The sequence below is a fragment of the Pinus tabuliformis genome, chromosome 8 (assembly GCF_031772625.1).
Source record: "Pinus tabuliformis cultivar Carrire ecotype Pingquan chromosome 8, CPIR1, whole genome shotgun sequence".
NCBI lineage: Eukaryota > Viridiplantae > Streptophyta > Pinopsida > Pinales > Pinaceae > Pinus > Pinus tabuliformis.
In genome coordinates, this window is record NC_142294.1 from 385,279,697 (window position 1) to 385,288,970 (window position 9,274).

A 9,274-nucleotide genomic window follows, 5' to 3' on the forward strand; every position below is an offset into this window, starting at 1 on the left:
AATACATGAAGACACCAAATATAAGTGGAAACCCCAAAGGGAGAGAACCACAAATTTTAGGTTGAAAGTGATGTGAAGGCAAGCTGCTACTGCTTATTACATTAGATTTTTTGTAGGCTCCAACCCACAAGAGGCTCCTACCTCAAAGGAAGCTCCAACTTTGACAAGTATTCTGCAGGTTACAACCCACAGGAGGCTCCTACCTCAACAGGCTACAACCTGTTATTTTTCAAGCTGCAACATAGAAGGGAACAAAAATTTCTCAATCAAGTCACAAATGCTGGTTACCTCGTATACAATTATGCTGTCAAGTTTACTGCTGTACTGCTTCTTCTTTTCACTCTTTTTCTCTTCTGCTACTGCTCATCTACTCCTTAATGCAGACTCCTTTCCTTTCAAAAAAAAAGTTCTTTTTCCATTCTACATTGTATATTTTCTAAGCAAGCCATCTTGACTATTTGTATTCTTTGCAGGAATATGAGATGAAGCATAGTCTCTTGGACTTCCAAAAACTACTCACAAGCTTGTCTCTTCACTTTCAATTCTGAAAATTATTTGAATATAAAATAGCGCTGAACTAACGCTCAATCAGTAATAATTACAAGAGACAAATTATTACTTTCGCTCAACTTAATTTTTTCTCTTATGCAGCTAATGGTTTATGTTTGTGCGTAATCATTATTGAATTCCTTTTGCAAGTGCCGAAGATAGAATTTCGCAGATTTATTTATCAAGAATTCAAAACATTCTCACAACATTCAAGAATAATTACATGAAGACACCAGATATAAGTGGAAATCCCAAAGGGAGAGAACCATGAATTTTAGGTTGAAAGTGATGTGAAGGCATGCTGCTACTGCTTATTACATTAGATTTTTTGTAGGCTCCAACCCACAAGAGGCTCCTACCTCAAAGGAAGCTCCAACTCCCACAAGTATTTTGCAGGCTACAACCCACATGAGGTTCCTACCTCAATAGGCTACAACTTGTTCTTTTTCAAGCTGCAACATAGAAGGGAGCAAAAATTTCTCAATCAAGTCACAAATGCTAGTTACCTCATATGCAATTATGCTGTCAAGTTTACTGCTGAACTGCTTTTTCTTTTCTGCTACTGTTCATCAACTCTCTAATGCAGACTTCTTTCCTTTCAAAAAAAAATTCTTTTTCCATTCTACATTGTATTAGTATATTTTTTAAGCAAGCCATCTTGACTATTTGTATTCTTTGCAGGAATATGAGATGAAGCATAGTCTCTTGGACTTCCAAAAACTGCTCACAAGCTTGTCTCTTCACTTTCAGTTCTGAAAATTAATTGTAATATAAAATAGAGCTGAACTAACGCTCAATCAGTAATAATTACAAGAGACAAATTAGATTTGTATTATCTACATTTTTTGTTCAAAGAAATATATGTATTTTAACTTTTGTCCCAATATTTTATGTCCCACTTGACAATGTTTAGCCTTCACATTGATGATTAGCATAACCTTTGCACTTCACATCACTTTCAACCTTTTGCATTCAAGCATAAATTATCCCCAATTCAACATTCATGTGGTCAATGACATCAATGCCAACATTTCCAACACTCAAGCGATGTGTTGCTATAGATCCACTCGGCCTACATGATCATAGTCACAACCCAAGCATCCCCAAGTCAACTCTAGGTCTTCATACAAGTATTCAAGTAATCTAATGCCTTCTAGGGCTCAACACTCCCTATAGAATATCCAACGCCTCTCGTCTAGTGCAAAGTGTCCTCCAAGCAAGTAACATGTTGTCATGAGGTCTCCAACGCTCGAAAGAAGAAGGCTACATACCCATTTAGTCAAGGTCTACCAAATTAAGGGCAAGTCACCTCTACATGTACCTCAATCATGTAGTCCAAACTCCAAGAGTTAAGTTCCCTCCTCCAAGTGCCTAACACTCCTAGGTAGGCACCTTTCCTAGTTGAGCAATTGACTCCCCAGTTGTCTGCATTGAATGAGTTATTCAACAAGTTGACTAGAGTATTAGTTTCCTAGTCAAGGGTATCGCCCAAACATGATGATCATTGTCAAGCATCCACCCAAACTTCGGAAGTATGCCAAGTCATCAACAAGCCAATGCTCATCATCAAGTGTCCAACATCGATCATTAAGTTTAATGCCCTCCAAATGGTGTGTAGCATGATCCACAAAGTGCAGAAGAAGCATAATCAATGTCCTCCAAAGGACCATGACCATGTCCAGATCACCGTGGTGCATAAGTTTAAGGAATCAAGTGAAATAAACTAACATGCGTAGAAGAGTCATTGAAGCATAAATAATGGACCATATATAATGTCAAATCCATGTAAGTATATCACATTATCTTTTTTGAACTTCACACTAGCTTAAGATCTTTTACAAGTTGGTAGAATTAGGTATGGGAGGGAGATTATTTACCCTTATTAGTGCTTCCAATTACCCCTAGTAGGTGCTTATAAATGACAATGAAAGAAAAAATCTCAGGGGGAGGAATGGTTCCTAGGTAAACCCTTCAATTAATAGGTGTAAGTGATAAGTGATATGGTCAAGGGTTGACTTCATGATAGGTGTCGTAGTCTTGTACATGGGTTATGCAAGACCATTATCCATGAGTGCCTTTGTACTGGAGTTACCCTTTCCTTGGCTTTCTTTTTCCACCCCTTACTTAGCCATTTACTTTTCTTTAATTGGCTTGCTAAGCAAGCTTTCATTAATTCCATGTCAATCCCCTTTTAAGATGGACAATTCATTGCTTATAAGGGTTGGGATGTTTGCTTTAAGTCCCTTTTACTTTGATAGATGTGCTATACATAGGACTAGGGGTGATGGCCTCATATGAAGGGGTAGAGTTCAAGCTATATTGGTTTTTGATTTTATATTTCATTGCTTGCCTTTATTTTGCATTTTGACACTTGGTATTTGCTCTTTTATTCTTTCTTTCTTGCAACAACATCAACCTTTGGGCATTTCCAAGTCCCTTCTCATAAGATGAGGTAGGGAACCCATACAAGCAACTGACAACAACCATCTTAGAAGAAAGGATAAAAGAGAAAGGGAGAAATGACAAGTGCTTAGTATGGAAGGATATGGACATGCTATCTCTATCAAAGCCTCCTTTTCGTGCCCTTCCTGGATAGTGAAAGAAAATCCCTAGGGTGGTTACACTTTACTAGAAGGAAATGATGACCACCAAGGTGAAATAAAGAAACAAACATAACTTCCAAGCATCATGAACCATTATCTGACTTCAACCCATGATCCTTACTTAAATGTGTAATACATTAAAAATAAGCACTTTGTCTGGAACAATGGATACACCTCATGGTTGCAAACCCGCCTTTATTGGATGAATATTGATCAAGTGAATGAGCTAACCAATAATGAGTGAGAGGCATCTGAGAGGTCATTATTTGAGGAGCATGTGAGGCCACTAGGTGGAAATCTGCATCGTGGGAGAAAATTTTTCTCCTATGGTGATTGCTATATACAAGGGGGTAACAATCCCCTAAAGCATTCTGCCAATGAAGACATCGATCCATTGAAATTTGTATTATCATTGAACAAAGCAAGGAAATGTGTTGAATTATTGACCAACGTGTTTCACAAGATAGTGCATTAATTGAACATTTTAAATGTTTGTAAGCATATCAAGTGCCAAATGTTACACTACTTTCCAAATCTATGCCAAATATAGGACAATTGCCAAGTAAATGAATGAAATAAAGCTTTAACACTTAGTGCCAATAAATAATTATGGGTTTTCCAGGTTTAGTGAAAGGAGATACACTCAATTAAGATGATTTTGTTATGCACATTAGAGTTTATTGCAATAGGATGGTTAGATCTACAAATATAGCAAGTTGGAAACAAGATCTATACCAAAGATTTCAGCTAGCTAAGCTAGCTTACTTATGCCAACTTAAAGATTTTGTAACACGAGATAAAGGGTTAGCACAAGTGAAATTTAAGCCAAAAGTTTTAGCAAAAGTAAACATGGATCTAGTAGTCTCAACTTATGAAATTAATTATGGGAAAATTTTAGATTGTTTGTAAAACAATAATTAAAAGAAAAAGGGAAAATTAAATTGGGCATGGAAAATTAAATTAGTAGTCTTATCCACTCGAGTTCTTTCCCTCTTTACCTTCAATGTTGAAGTCCTCACACATCTCTGGAGAATGTTTAGTGTGTATCAAGCTAGGAAACTTGAACTCTACAAGAATCATAGGGAGGCTAAACTAATGATAGATTCAACGTAAGTATTACAAACTTAAAAAATTAAAGCATGAGTCTAGGGCAAGAAGTTAAAACTCTAAGGTATTCAACTTCAATATTAAAACACAGCACTAAAAAATTCCAAGGAAACAAGACAAACATCGTCATACCTTACTTGCATTGTTTACTTTACAATAGTTGCTTCCTCAATGTCTCTTGCATGCCAAAACCCTTCTATTATTATCCTAGAGTCTAGAATTACTAACTCAAGAAATAGAAAATGACTACTCCAAAATTTCAGCTAGCTTACTTATTCCAACTTAAAAATTTTGTAGCATGATATAAAGGGTTAGCAAAAGTAAGATTTAAACCAAAAGATTTAGCAAATAAAAGTAAACTTGGATGTAGCAATCTCAACTTCATAAATTGATTATGGAAAATTTTTAGATCGTTTGTAAAACAAAAAGTAAAAGAAAAAGGGGAAATTATATTGGGCATGGAGTCTTATGCACTCCTTGAGTTGTTTCACTCTTTACCTTCAGTGCTCACACATCTCTGGAGAATGTTTGGTGAGCCTCAAGCTAGGAAACATGAACTATACAAGAATCATGGGGAGGCTAAACTAATGTTAGATTCAATGTAAGTATTGCAAAATTAAAAAATTAAAGCATGAATCCACGGTAAGGAGTCAAAACCCTAAGTCATTCAACTTCAATATTAAAATTTAGCTATAAAAATTCCAAAGAACCAAGATAGACCTTGTCATACCTTACTTGCATTGTTTGCTTTGCAATCACTACTTCCTCAATATCTCTTGCATGCCAAAATCTTTCTATTATTATCCAGAAGCTAGAACAACTCACTCAAGAAATAGAAAAAGACTACACCAAAATTGATTAATGTGGCTTCCACTTGATTTCCAACCATCAAAAAGTGAGAGAGGCACCCTCCTTATATAGATAGAGGCCTCCCTAGTACCATACAATGAAAACCTTGAGCTATGACAATGCAATGAGGTCATACCATGTGTTGAGATGAAATTGTGAGCCTAAAACCATGTTCTTAAGTCAAAAGTACAAGAAATACCTCAAAACCATGGGAAAATACCTCAAGTTGTTACAACAAACCCTTAACCAATGGGGCATCCACCGTAAAATGAGCAAATATTCAAATAACTCCACACATGTGGTCCATAAGAGAGAGAAAACAAGTGCCCCCTCAAATTGTGCAACTAACTCTTTCTAGAACATGTGTGAGGTCAGAGAGGCCCAAGGACAAGGGTGCCTCACTAACTCACTCCATTGATCATGTAATAAATCCATTCACACGTCTAAGACCAAGTAAAGATGAGGTGTGACCCTTCTAGAAGCTTTACACATAAATAGACAATGGGAAAGAGACAATACTCGTTTATAAGGGTGGCTTTGTGAGTGTAGGAGGGAGGAAGTGCTCCCTTATAGAAGGATTCTCACGTGCCAAGTAATACATCTCCATGTGACTCGTGCATGCTCCATATGTTGATGATAAGTGTATAGATTATTGATGTGGACACCTTAGTGATGATGTGACATCTTTGTCATCATTCAATATGATGTTGCGAATCTCAATGCAATGATGCAAATACCAAGAAAAGTGACATGAATCCCAATGTAGGTGGATATAGCTTAATCAAGGTGGATAGATCCTAAGATAAGTACATTGATCTTGAAGCAATGCCATGGATCTTGAGGCATAGTGCATAGATGCCAATGTGGGGTGCCCACCTATAATGATGTAAAAGCTTCAAAACAATTCATTAGGCAATGCACATCAAGTAATTCTCTTTTAACATCATCTTATCATAGGTTGGTTTTAGAAATTTCCTAAGTTTACCATGGTGGGACAACTTTACCCCTATTACGTGTTTCAATTCCTATGACCAAAAAGTATTTCTTAGCTCACTTGGTTAGAAATAGGTAAAATGATAAATAATTTATGGAAAAAGGAAGGGGAACGTTATGTTTTAACCCTCAAAGTTATGAGTGATAAATTAATAATGTAAAAGATCGTTAAATTGGTCCAACTAGCCCTTTGGAACAATGAATCTTCATTATTTGTTCATGTTGGAACTATGAATCTTCATTATTTGTTCATGTAAACCTTTAAGAGGGAGTGTTGCTTAGAGTTACCACCTTGGCATTTATTTATTACTCTATTTTGTATTTTTCTTTAATTATTCTTAGTCCTTTTCTTTTCTTTTGATATGCATTTTTAGCATAGGTTTTTGGGATTGGACATTTTTAATGAGGTGGCATCACTGTTTTTTCATTTTTACTTTACATTCTCTTCATCTCTAGCCATTTTTTTGGCTTTATTTGACTTTTGCTTACATTTTTTTTCAATTTCTTCATTTAGCCCTTGCTAGATGGCATTTGATAAGTCAAAGGTAAACGAGGATAATATATTTTTATGAATGGGATGGTAGTGAAAGGGAAAGGATGGAAGTATTAAGTACGATTAGGATATGTGGTATGCTACTCATCTAGTTCACCAATAGTACAATTTAGAGTAAGTCTAGATAACACTTATCTAAGGACAACTATGGCCCCCCATGGTACACATGACAAAATAATAACTTTTTTATAGTTGAGATGTGTTATTATATTATACCCAATGTTTATTACTTTCACAATAAGGTTTGAAATCATCACACCATGTCTAAGAAAGGGACACACGTGATATTATAGCACATCAATTGAAAAGATTATGCATGACATTTCATCTGCAAGTGCACATAACAGCTGAGGTGTAAGGCATATGAGCGGATATACCATTGTTGAGTCATTTGATAGAACTCATGGATGATGTCAGGCTGGATGATCATATATCTTATGGAAGAACTAGAAGAACAAGTCTGAATCAACAAAAATGAACAGGAGAGCTGATCAAGCAGTATTATTGCACCCCTGAGAGGGTACTCTGGAAGTAGTTGCCCTTGAGGGGGCAACAAAACCCTTTTCTTTTTCACTTCTCAGTACTTAGCTTTAAAAATATGCTTTTGAAGCAACTAAGACAAAAGTATCCATGGCACATGTAGGGAGATTTGTGCTATTTTTGTGCAAATCCTTGGGTTGATGTGATAACATCCTTCCTCACTCTGGCATTAACATTGCTGATAGTGTCATGCCTTGTGGGCCCTCTTAGTTGTGATTGTTATATTTGCAATGTATTACAAGCTATTGCTATAAGTGCATATCCCTATGATGGGATTTTGTTCTTCATCAAGTACTCTATAATTCTAGTCTACTCTACCATTCTCTCAGTTTATGCCAGTTTCAGCATTTTTCAAGTTAAAATTTAAACCTTGATATGCATTATTGGGTTCGGTATGTGCGTTTTTCTATTCAACTATTTTTTTCTTGTATGATCCATTTTGGTCTAGCTTTACTTTCATTTCAAAGGCACACCATCAAAGTATCGAGCTGGGTGATTGTCTTGTGGATAATGTTGGTGTCTCAAAGAATAGTGGTTGGCAGGATCATCATCTCAGTTTAATTGAAAACATCAAGTTGCCATATTATTAGCACCATGACTTGGAATCTCAAGATAGCCCAGAGAACGAAATTGGATCACAGCCCAGGCTGCCTTTCGATAATGAAATTAATCATGCACATAACCACTTCTTTGGTGAAATCTGGCTTTAGTCGTGGTGGTATACCTCCCATCTGTGTAGAGAGCTCTTCTCTTCTGTTCCACCTCTGGCTTGAATACACAGATTAACTCAGCTTGTTCTAACAACTGAATATGGTGAAATCTGGCTTTAGTCGTGGTGGAATACCTCCCATCTGTGTAGAGAGCTCTTCTCTTCTGTTCCACCTCTGGCTTGAATACACAGATTAACTCAGCTTGTTCAAACAACTGAATGTGCTAGTGGTTGGCAAACTCTTAGAAGCAGGAATCTGCTTAAAACAACAGTTGTTGATTTTCCTATAGGATAGTCTGAAAGCCAACGTTCAAATGGACTGAAATCTTTCCAAGTATTTCATCTGGTTGTAGGTGGTGAATTAGTGGCTATAATACCTGGATTGAAAGGTTTGAAAATGCATTGTTGCTGGTAAAGTGTTTTCCTGATTGAAAGTTTTTTTAAAGTTTTTAACTAAATTGACATATTTTTATGATGTCTTTGTCATAGTGCCTGCATTTCGTCACCTAGCGTACATCAGTAAAATTTCAATTTTTAATTTTTAATTTCAGAACTATCCATGTGAAACAGACAAACGAAGGATAGTGGTATATATATATATATATTGAAAAGGATTTTCTATTGCTTCGGACAAATACAAAATTATAGGTCTCTATAGTGTTGGGAAGATTAGCATGAACTGAGGTGCGAGCATCTGTTAAGAAATATGCTGTGTTTGTTGAAGCTTCTAGCTTGATGCAGGTCAGGATCTTTTCAAGAGTTGTTACGCTTCGTGTGGATTACTAGGACTCTGATTTGGCAGTAGTCATCTACATTATTGTTGTACGGTCTATAGAACTCCTCTCAGTGACGCATTTTTTGACTGATGTTTTGTGCTATAGAAACTTGAATGCTGATAGATTTTAACTGTTATGCAGAGTCATCACGAGAAAGGGATGTTGCGTGGAGCAAGTGCCTATAGATAGGCAACTATGGGAACAAGGACATCAGCTAAATTTCCCATGGTGTTCCTCGAAGTGATTTTTCTAGTTTCAAAGAAAAAACTGTTTCATGTTCAATATGTAAATATTACAAGTATCTTTTTAAGGTTGGATCTGTTCATTTTAATTGCAAATACCGTGAAGGATCAATATGTGCACATCATTTTATAATAAAATATCAAACACAATCGCCAAAGCAGTCTGGAGGAAGATGCTAAATTTTTCTTTTATTTTATAGGTGTGACTTTTTATAAACTTTGATGTTCTTATCTGTTGTGAAAAAATGGTGTTTGAAATTTTTATTTCTAAATTATCTGCAGAAGAACATATTTGTTATTCTTTTGATGAGCAAAACTATGGATTTACTTAACATGTCCACTATTGTGAAAAA

At 36.0% G+C, this 9,274-nt stretch overlaps 1 long non-coding RNA gene across 1 annotated transcript in view; it reads left to right on the forward strand.

The window, feature by feature from the left end:
• The window catches only part of LOC149235711 (uncharacterized), a 31,225-nt gene extending 22,346 nt beyond the window's left edge, over positions 1-8,879 (forward strand). Inside the window, exons 2-3 of the long non-coding RNA XR_016246186.1 lie at positions 8,645-8,725; positions 8,821-8,879. This is a non-coding gene — a long non-coding RNA (uncharacterized LOC149235711). The remainder of the gene's footprint in view (positions 1-8,644; positions 8,726-8,820) is intronic.
• The last annotated feature ends 395 nt before the right edge of the window (positions 8,880-9,274 follow it).